This window comes from Dipodomys merriami, unplaced genomic scaffold (assembly GCF_024711535.1).
Source record: "Dipodomys merriami isolate MVZ:Mamm:240054 unplaced genomic scaffold, mDipMer1.0.p SCAF_21, whole genome shotgun sequence".
NCBI lineage: Eukaryota > Metazoa > Chordata > Mammalia > Rodentia > Heteromyidae > Dipodomys > Dipodomys merriami.
In genome coordinates, this window is record NW_027203493.1 from 8,551,284 (window position 1) to 8,558,588 (window position 7,305).

Below are 7,305 nucleotides of genomic sequence, written 5' to 3' on the forward strand. Positions count from 1 at the left end.
CAGAGCAGAGCTTCTCCCCTAATTTAATCTTGTCTGGAAATGCCCTCACAATACATCCACAGATGTGCTTTACCAATCACAGAAATCTGCCTGCCTGCATGACTTCCTTCCTTCCCTCCCTCCCTTCCTTCCTTCCTTCCTTCCTTCTATCCTTCCTTCCTTCCTTCCTGCTTTCCTTCCTTCCTTCCTTCCTTCCTTGTTTTTTTAAATTACATTTTTCATATATTTACTGTTATTGTAAAGGTGGTATATAGAGGGGTTATGGTTACATAAGTCACATAAAGAGTACATATCTTTAAAAATGTTTTTTCCTCCTTACCCCTTTCCCCCACAAGTTGTAAAGTTCATTTCCAGCATAATGTCTAGTGAGTATGACTGCTGTATTAGTTCACCCTTTGTCCCACTGTTTCTGCGCTTCCCCTTCCCCTCACCAAGAGTACATTTCTTTTTGAGCAGTGTCACACCTTCCTTCATTCTCTCACATTATATATTTTTATTATTAATTTAGTTTATTGTTATAGAGGTGATATACAGAGGGATTACAATTACATGAGTCAGGTAATGATATATTTCCTTTTGTACAGTGCCTTCTCTTCCCTCACTCTCTCCCAGTCCCTCCCTCCCGTCTCCACCCACCAGTTGAATAGTTCACTTTCATCAGTGTTCAGCGAGCTCCCCTGCTGCACTGTTTCACCCTTTTTCCCTTGACTTCTGTACCCTCCCCAACCCTTCTGAAGACATACATTTGAACACACCATCCATATATACACAATGGAATTTTACACAGCCATTAGAAAGAATAAAATAATGTCATTTGTAGGGAAATGCATGGAACTAGAACAAATCATGTTAAGTGAGGTAAGCCAAGCTCAGAGAGACATATGGCACATGTTCTCTCTGATATGCAGAAAATAGATCTAAAATACCCTGGGATATGATAAAATATACAGGATTTTAGATACACACAGTGAAACCAAGAGAGGTTACTCTTATGAGAGGAACACAAAGGCATAATGCTTCAGTGCCTCTTCATACTTATATAAAATAAAATATTGAAATGAACTCCATGGTATGGAAATAAGAAGCCTCCCTCTCTTTTTTAGTTTTTATTTTTGATGATTCTATCTTTATTACCCTTTCTCTCTCTCCTTCCTTCCTTCCTTCCTTCCTTCCCTTCCTTCCTTCCTTCCTTCCTTCCCTCCCTCCCTCCCTCCCTCCCTCCCTCCCTCCCTCCCTCCCTCCCTCCCTCCCTCCCTCCCTCCCTCCCTCCCTCCCTCCCTCCCTCCCTCCCTCCCTTCCTTCCTTCCTTCCTTCCTTCCTTCCTTCCTTCCTTCCTTCCTTCCTTCCTTCCTTCCTTCCTTCCTTCCTTCCTTGTCTTCACTGAATCAGTGCTGTCCTAGACAATTCAGCGCTGAGATTGGACGGGCGCTGAGGCTGGGACAACAATTTTTTTTAAGGCATTCATTTATTGGGGAGTGAACAGAAGGTGGGTAGAGAATTTCAAATCCAGGATCCATTTTCCAGACAAGATTCAGGAGTGGGAGACCCAAAGTTAGGATGGACAAATCCCAAAGCATGAGCCCCATGGTCAGGGATAAGGATTTGTTGGCAAAACATGGAGGAAGGAATTTTGGCGAGACTGGGCAAGGTGTAGAGAATGAGCCGTGAGGAGGCTCCTCTGTGGAAGCAACCATCAGGAAACACATCACCTTGAGGGCTTGGTCCGCTCCTGTGAGGCGATTAAGCTTGGATGATGCTGGATGTACTGGGTATGTTGAGATCTAGAGTTATCAAAAATGTTGGGGCTGGAGGTGTGGCTCACTTGGTAGAGTATCAGACAATGAATGGAAGCATCAGTTATCAAGTTTGAGTCCCTGTCTTGGACCAGAAAAAAAGGGGAAGAGTTATGAAAAGTGTTCCAACCCCAAATTTCTGGAATATGCCCTTACCAATCTCCATTCAGGAGTGGTGGAAGGGATGTTTCCCCCAGCTTAGCAGCTGGGCCAGGTAGAATAGCCCTTATCAATCATCCTTAGCTAAAGGCACTGAAGTAACAACTTGAATTTGTAGGGAGGTTGGGGTCAGGCCAGGTGTTTCATATGCAAGTTAGCCTGCACAACTCCAGCTGGATTTTAACTCAGGCAGTTTCTTCCGAGCTCAAGTTAGTCCTGTTGTATGAGCTGAACTTTCTGGTTATTCTTCCTTATCTCTGAATGCTAAGACTTGGATCTCCCATATGCTGGTAGGAGAGGGGGGTGGCCCTCCCTCATTGTGGGGATGGGGAGGTGGTAGGGCCTTATTTCCTTTTTCTGCCATACTGCTCTGGGCGGGAATTCTAGAAACATATTGAATAAGAGTGGGGAGAATGGACATCCTTATTTCACTCCTGACTTCAGGGGAAATTATTTCAGTTTTTCCCTGCTTACATGTTTAATGTTGGCTATTGGTTTACTATTTAATGTTAAATGTAGTTTCACTGTAATAAAGCCTTTATTAAGTTCAGATATCTTCCTTCTATTTCTAGTTCCTTCAGTTTAAAAAAAATAAAAGCATAAAAGCATGTTAAACTTTGTCAAAGACTTTTTTCTGTGTCAGTTGAGATGATCATATGCTTTTTGTTCTTGTTCTTGTTCATATATTTCCTGAATAATATACATTGAACTATCCTTGCCTTCAGGATAATGGTATATGATCTTTTTAAGGTTTTGTTGAGAATTTTTGTATCAATATTCATTGAATAGATTGGTTTATAATTATTGTCTCTCTCTCTCTCTAATTTTGAATGAATATAATACTGGCTTCATGGAATGAGTTTAGAAGTGTTATTTTTTATTTCATGGAGTTTGTAGGGGTATTGGTGTTAGCTCTTTTTCCACTGTATGAATTCAGCAGTGAATCCATCTGGTTCTGGTTTTTCTTTATTGGGAGACTATTGCTTCAATTTCATTGCTTGTTATAGACCCAGTTAAGTATTTTATATGTCTTTATTCAATTTTTGTGGATCAACTGCACCTAAAAATTTCTTCTAGGTTTTCCAGTTTCAATATATGTTTTCAAACTATTCTCTCATGACACTTTGATTTCTTAAGTATTTGTTGTGCTATTTTTAAAAATTTCATCTCCAATTTTTTATTAGCTTGAATCTACCCTTGCCTTTAATGGTCAAGGAACTAAGGTTATCAATCTTATTATTTTTTTTTCTCAAAGAATCAACTTTTTGTTTCATTGAGTCTCTGTATAGCTATTTTTAAAGTCTATTTCAGTTATTCTACACTAATCTTTATTATTTCTTTCCATTTGGATATTGTTTATTTTTTCCTTTTTTTCCCTAAAAGTTCGAGGCTATTTGAGAATTCTGGTTTTGATCTACATTTATAACTCTGACTTTTCCTCTAAGTACTGCCTTTGCTATTTCCCAGAGGTTCTGGTAGGTTATGTTCTTATTTTCATTAGATTCCAAGAACCTTTTATTTCTCCCTTTCTCATCATCATCATTCAATAATATGTTGTTCATTCCATGTGTTTGAATATTTTCTGTAGAGTTCTAGTTCCATTATGATCTGATACACTGTAAGGAATTATTTCAATTTTTCTCTATTTGCTAAGACTTGTTTTATGGCTTAAAATATGACCTATTTTGGAGCAAGTTCCATTGACTGCTGAAAATAACAATGTATTGTGCTTGTGCTGGATGAGGTGCTGGGAGGTGGAATTTGATCCAGCAGCTCAAACAAATTCTTCATAGATCCTGGGCTGGGCTCTTTTTTAAATTTTGTCTTTTGCTCTTAGGCCCCATCTGGTGGCAAAATGGCTTCAACTAGACTGGACCTTACATCAGTCTGGCTTAACTCTGGCTAGGGGAAAAAGCTACTGTTCCTCAAAGCTCTTGAGATTTTAACAATGAGATAGGAAATGAGTATTATTAATACAGATAATCATAATTCCACTTGTGTTTGAAAAAGCTAGAAGAAATTTTCAATTCTTTTAGTGCAAAGAAATATATATACATATATGTGTGTATGTGAATATATGTATACACACATATATGTATATATACATACATATATATGTACATATACATATATACATATATACACATATGTATATATGTGTACATATATGTGTGTGTGTGTGTATATATATATATATATGTATATATATATAAGCTTGAACTCAGGGCCTAGACAGTGTCTTTGAGCTTTTGTGCTCAAGGCTAGTGTTCTACCACTTGAGCCACAGCTCCGCTTCTGGCTTTTTGGTGACAAATTGGAGATAAAGAGTCTCATTGGCTCAAATCTTAGTCTCCTGAGTAGCTAGGATTACAGATGTGAGCCAGTGGTGCCCAGCAAATAGATAGATTTACCATGATTTAAACTTTATACAAGGTATGCATATATCGAAGTATCACATAGTTCTTGTATAGTTCTTGTACTTTATGCTTAGCAGTTAAATTTTTTTTCTTTCTTTTTTTTTTTTTGTCGGTCATGAGTCTTGAACTCTGGGCTTGGGCGCTGTCCCTCAGCTCTATACAGCTCAAGGTGAGTGAGCGCTCTACTGCTTGAGCCAAGGCGCCACTTCTGGTTTTCTGGTAGTTTATTGGAGATAAGGGTCTCAGGGACTTTCCTTCCCTGGGCTGGCTTTGAACCGTGATCCTCAGATCTCAGTCTCCTGAGTAGCTAGGATTACAGGCATGAGCCATCGGCACACAGCTAGCGATTAAAAAATTTATCCTGGTTTGATCCTTAATATTGAAATAAAAGTAAAAACTTAGGTAAGGCAGGCACAAAAATTACTCAAAAAATTAAAAACTAATATAAAATTTATAAAGTCTTCAGGTTGACTTAGATTGGACTGACTCAGGTCACATGACCTGACCAATAATTATGGAGCCAATGCTGTAGCTCATGTCTTGACTGAGAAGTGCTATCCTGGGCCTAACTAGGTAGACTCAGAGCTAGCCAGTGAAATTTAAGCATCAGAAGGAGGGAGGACCCCAGGAAACACCACCTGTCCAAGCCAGGACCTAGCCAGGCTTTAATCTTGGTAGTTATCCCTGCCACACACCAGCTCCTCCCTAGGGGATGGGTTCTGCAGGTAGGACTGCAGGAGGCATGGACCAGGATGTGTAAATACCATGGCACTAGCAACAGGTCCCAGCAGGCAGGTGCAGGGCATGGCTTATTTCTTCCTCTGTGTCTTATTGTGAGCCCGGCAGGTGGGATGTGGTGTTGGTGAGGTGTGCTATTGGGGGTAATGGGGTTAAACTTAATCAGCATCTTCTGGATGCTTTTCCTGCTTGCCAACCCTCACTTGCCCATGCCGATAAACTTTTGCCTTGCACTAGGCTTTGAATTGTATGGAATAAGCATAAGACCAAGGTAAATTTACAGATTATGTAAGTGAATGAGTGAATGTGTAAGAGAACAGAGTTAAACGTGCCTCCTTCTGGAGCCACAGAATCCAGAAGAATTCTCTTATTCGGTTTTTCCTTTTACCTCCCCCTCATAGCATAATATAGCAATGAGCACTTTACCCTCCGAAGCCATGCACTGTGGCTCACTCCTATAATCCCAGCTACTCAGGAGGCAGAGATGAGGAGGATCACAGTTGGAGGACTGCTCTCTCTGGGAAGAGTTTATCAAACCTCATTTCAACTAATAAAAGCTGAGCATGATGGCAAGCATTTGTCATCCCATCCATGTGGCAATTGTGACAGGAAGATCCCAGTTCAGGCTGACCTGAGCAAAAAGCTAGATCTTGTTCAAAAAAAGAATGAAAGCAAATAAAAAGCAAAAAAGAAAAGAAAAGAAAAAGGGCTGGTGTGTTTTCAGGGGTAGAATGTCTACCTAGCAAGTACAAGGCTCTGAATTCAAACCCCTATATTGGTGGGGGGGGGGGAACATAACTCCCTAAGCTTTATCCTCTAGAGTCAGACAGACCTAAGTTCAAGTCCATTTTGCAAGCTGTGTTGCCATGACAGGTTTTTATGCCTCTTCTCTCTGGGGCATAAAAACTTTCCTGGAAAAAAAGAAAATGTGGAAAGTATGTAAACACTATACTAAGGTAAAACACTATACTAAGGTATAGTGTTTACCTATTTCCTTTCCAAAATTTAACTTAGGAATCCATGGGTCTATTGGGAAGTTCTACTGCTCTGGGCTGGGCCCTTTTCACAAATGTGATGGGTCAGTTGGCTGCAGGTTGGTGGACCTCAGCTGGCACAACTGGGCTCTCCTCCCTTAGCCTTGTATCCTCCAGAGGGCTAGTGTGGGACTGTTCCTATTTGTGGTAGTCAGACATCTAAGAGTCAGGAAAAGCTCCCTAGGCCAGCCCAGAGTCAGTGGGAGGAGCGTGCAAGGTCCTATGACAAAGGGCGTGCCTGCAGGTCAGCCAAGCTCTGGGCAGGTCATTCATGTGTTCACATCTCCCGCACACAACTACTTCTTACTCTCTAACCAGACCCTGTCCTGTTTACCACTGCGTTCCTGGAGCATCACACAGAGCAGGGCACATGGTGTTAAAAGATCTGGTGACTCAGTGAAGAGTTAGAGGCTGTGGAGCTGTTCATGGCATCCTGGGAGAGGCTACCCCTGCCTACTTTCCTATAAAAGACACCCAGCCAGGTGCTGGGTGCTGGATCATACCTGTAATCCAAGCTACTCAGGAGGTTCACGGTTCCAAGCCAGCCTGGGCAGGAAAGGCCGTGAGACTCTCATCTCCAATAAACTACTCAGAAAAAGCCAGAAGTGGCTCTGTGGCTTAAGTGATAGCGTGCTAGCCTTGAACAAAAGAAGCTCAGGAACAGTGCCCAGGCCCTGAGTTCAAGCCCCAGGACTGGCAACAAACAAAACACCTCAATCTAGATGGGACCTATGCTAAGTCAGTGTGCACTGTGTGGCCTCAGCCTTCCAGTGCAGCCAGATTCTTATATTTAATGTGGTGCATTAGTCTGTGTTTATTTACTACAACAAAATACCCAAGGCCACTGGCGTTATAAGGATAAAAGGTTTACTTAGCTCACAGTTTTGGAGGGTTGAGGGCATGCACTGGTGCTTGCTCCATCAGATGAAGATATCAGGGTGGGTGGCAGATGGTAGAGGTGAGGTGTGGGTTGTAGTGGTCTTGGGAGTGGGAGCAGAGAGGATGGGCAGAGCCAGGGTGCTGCTTCCAGAACAATCTTCTTGATAAGAACTCAAGGAGGAACATGTTAAGCACTTCTCACGCCCTGTGATCTAAGAACATCCCACCAGCACCCACCTCCCCAAAGTTCCTCCGCCAGCCCACAGCGCCACCTAGGGACCCAGG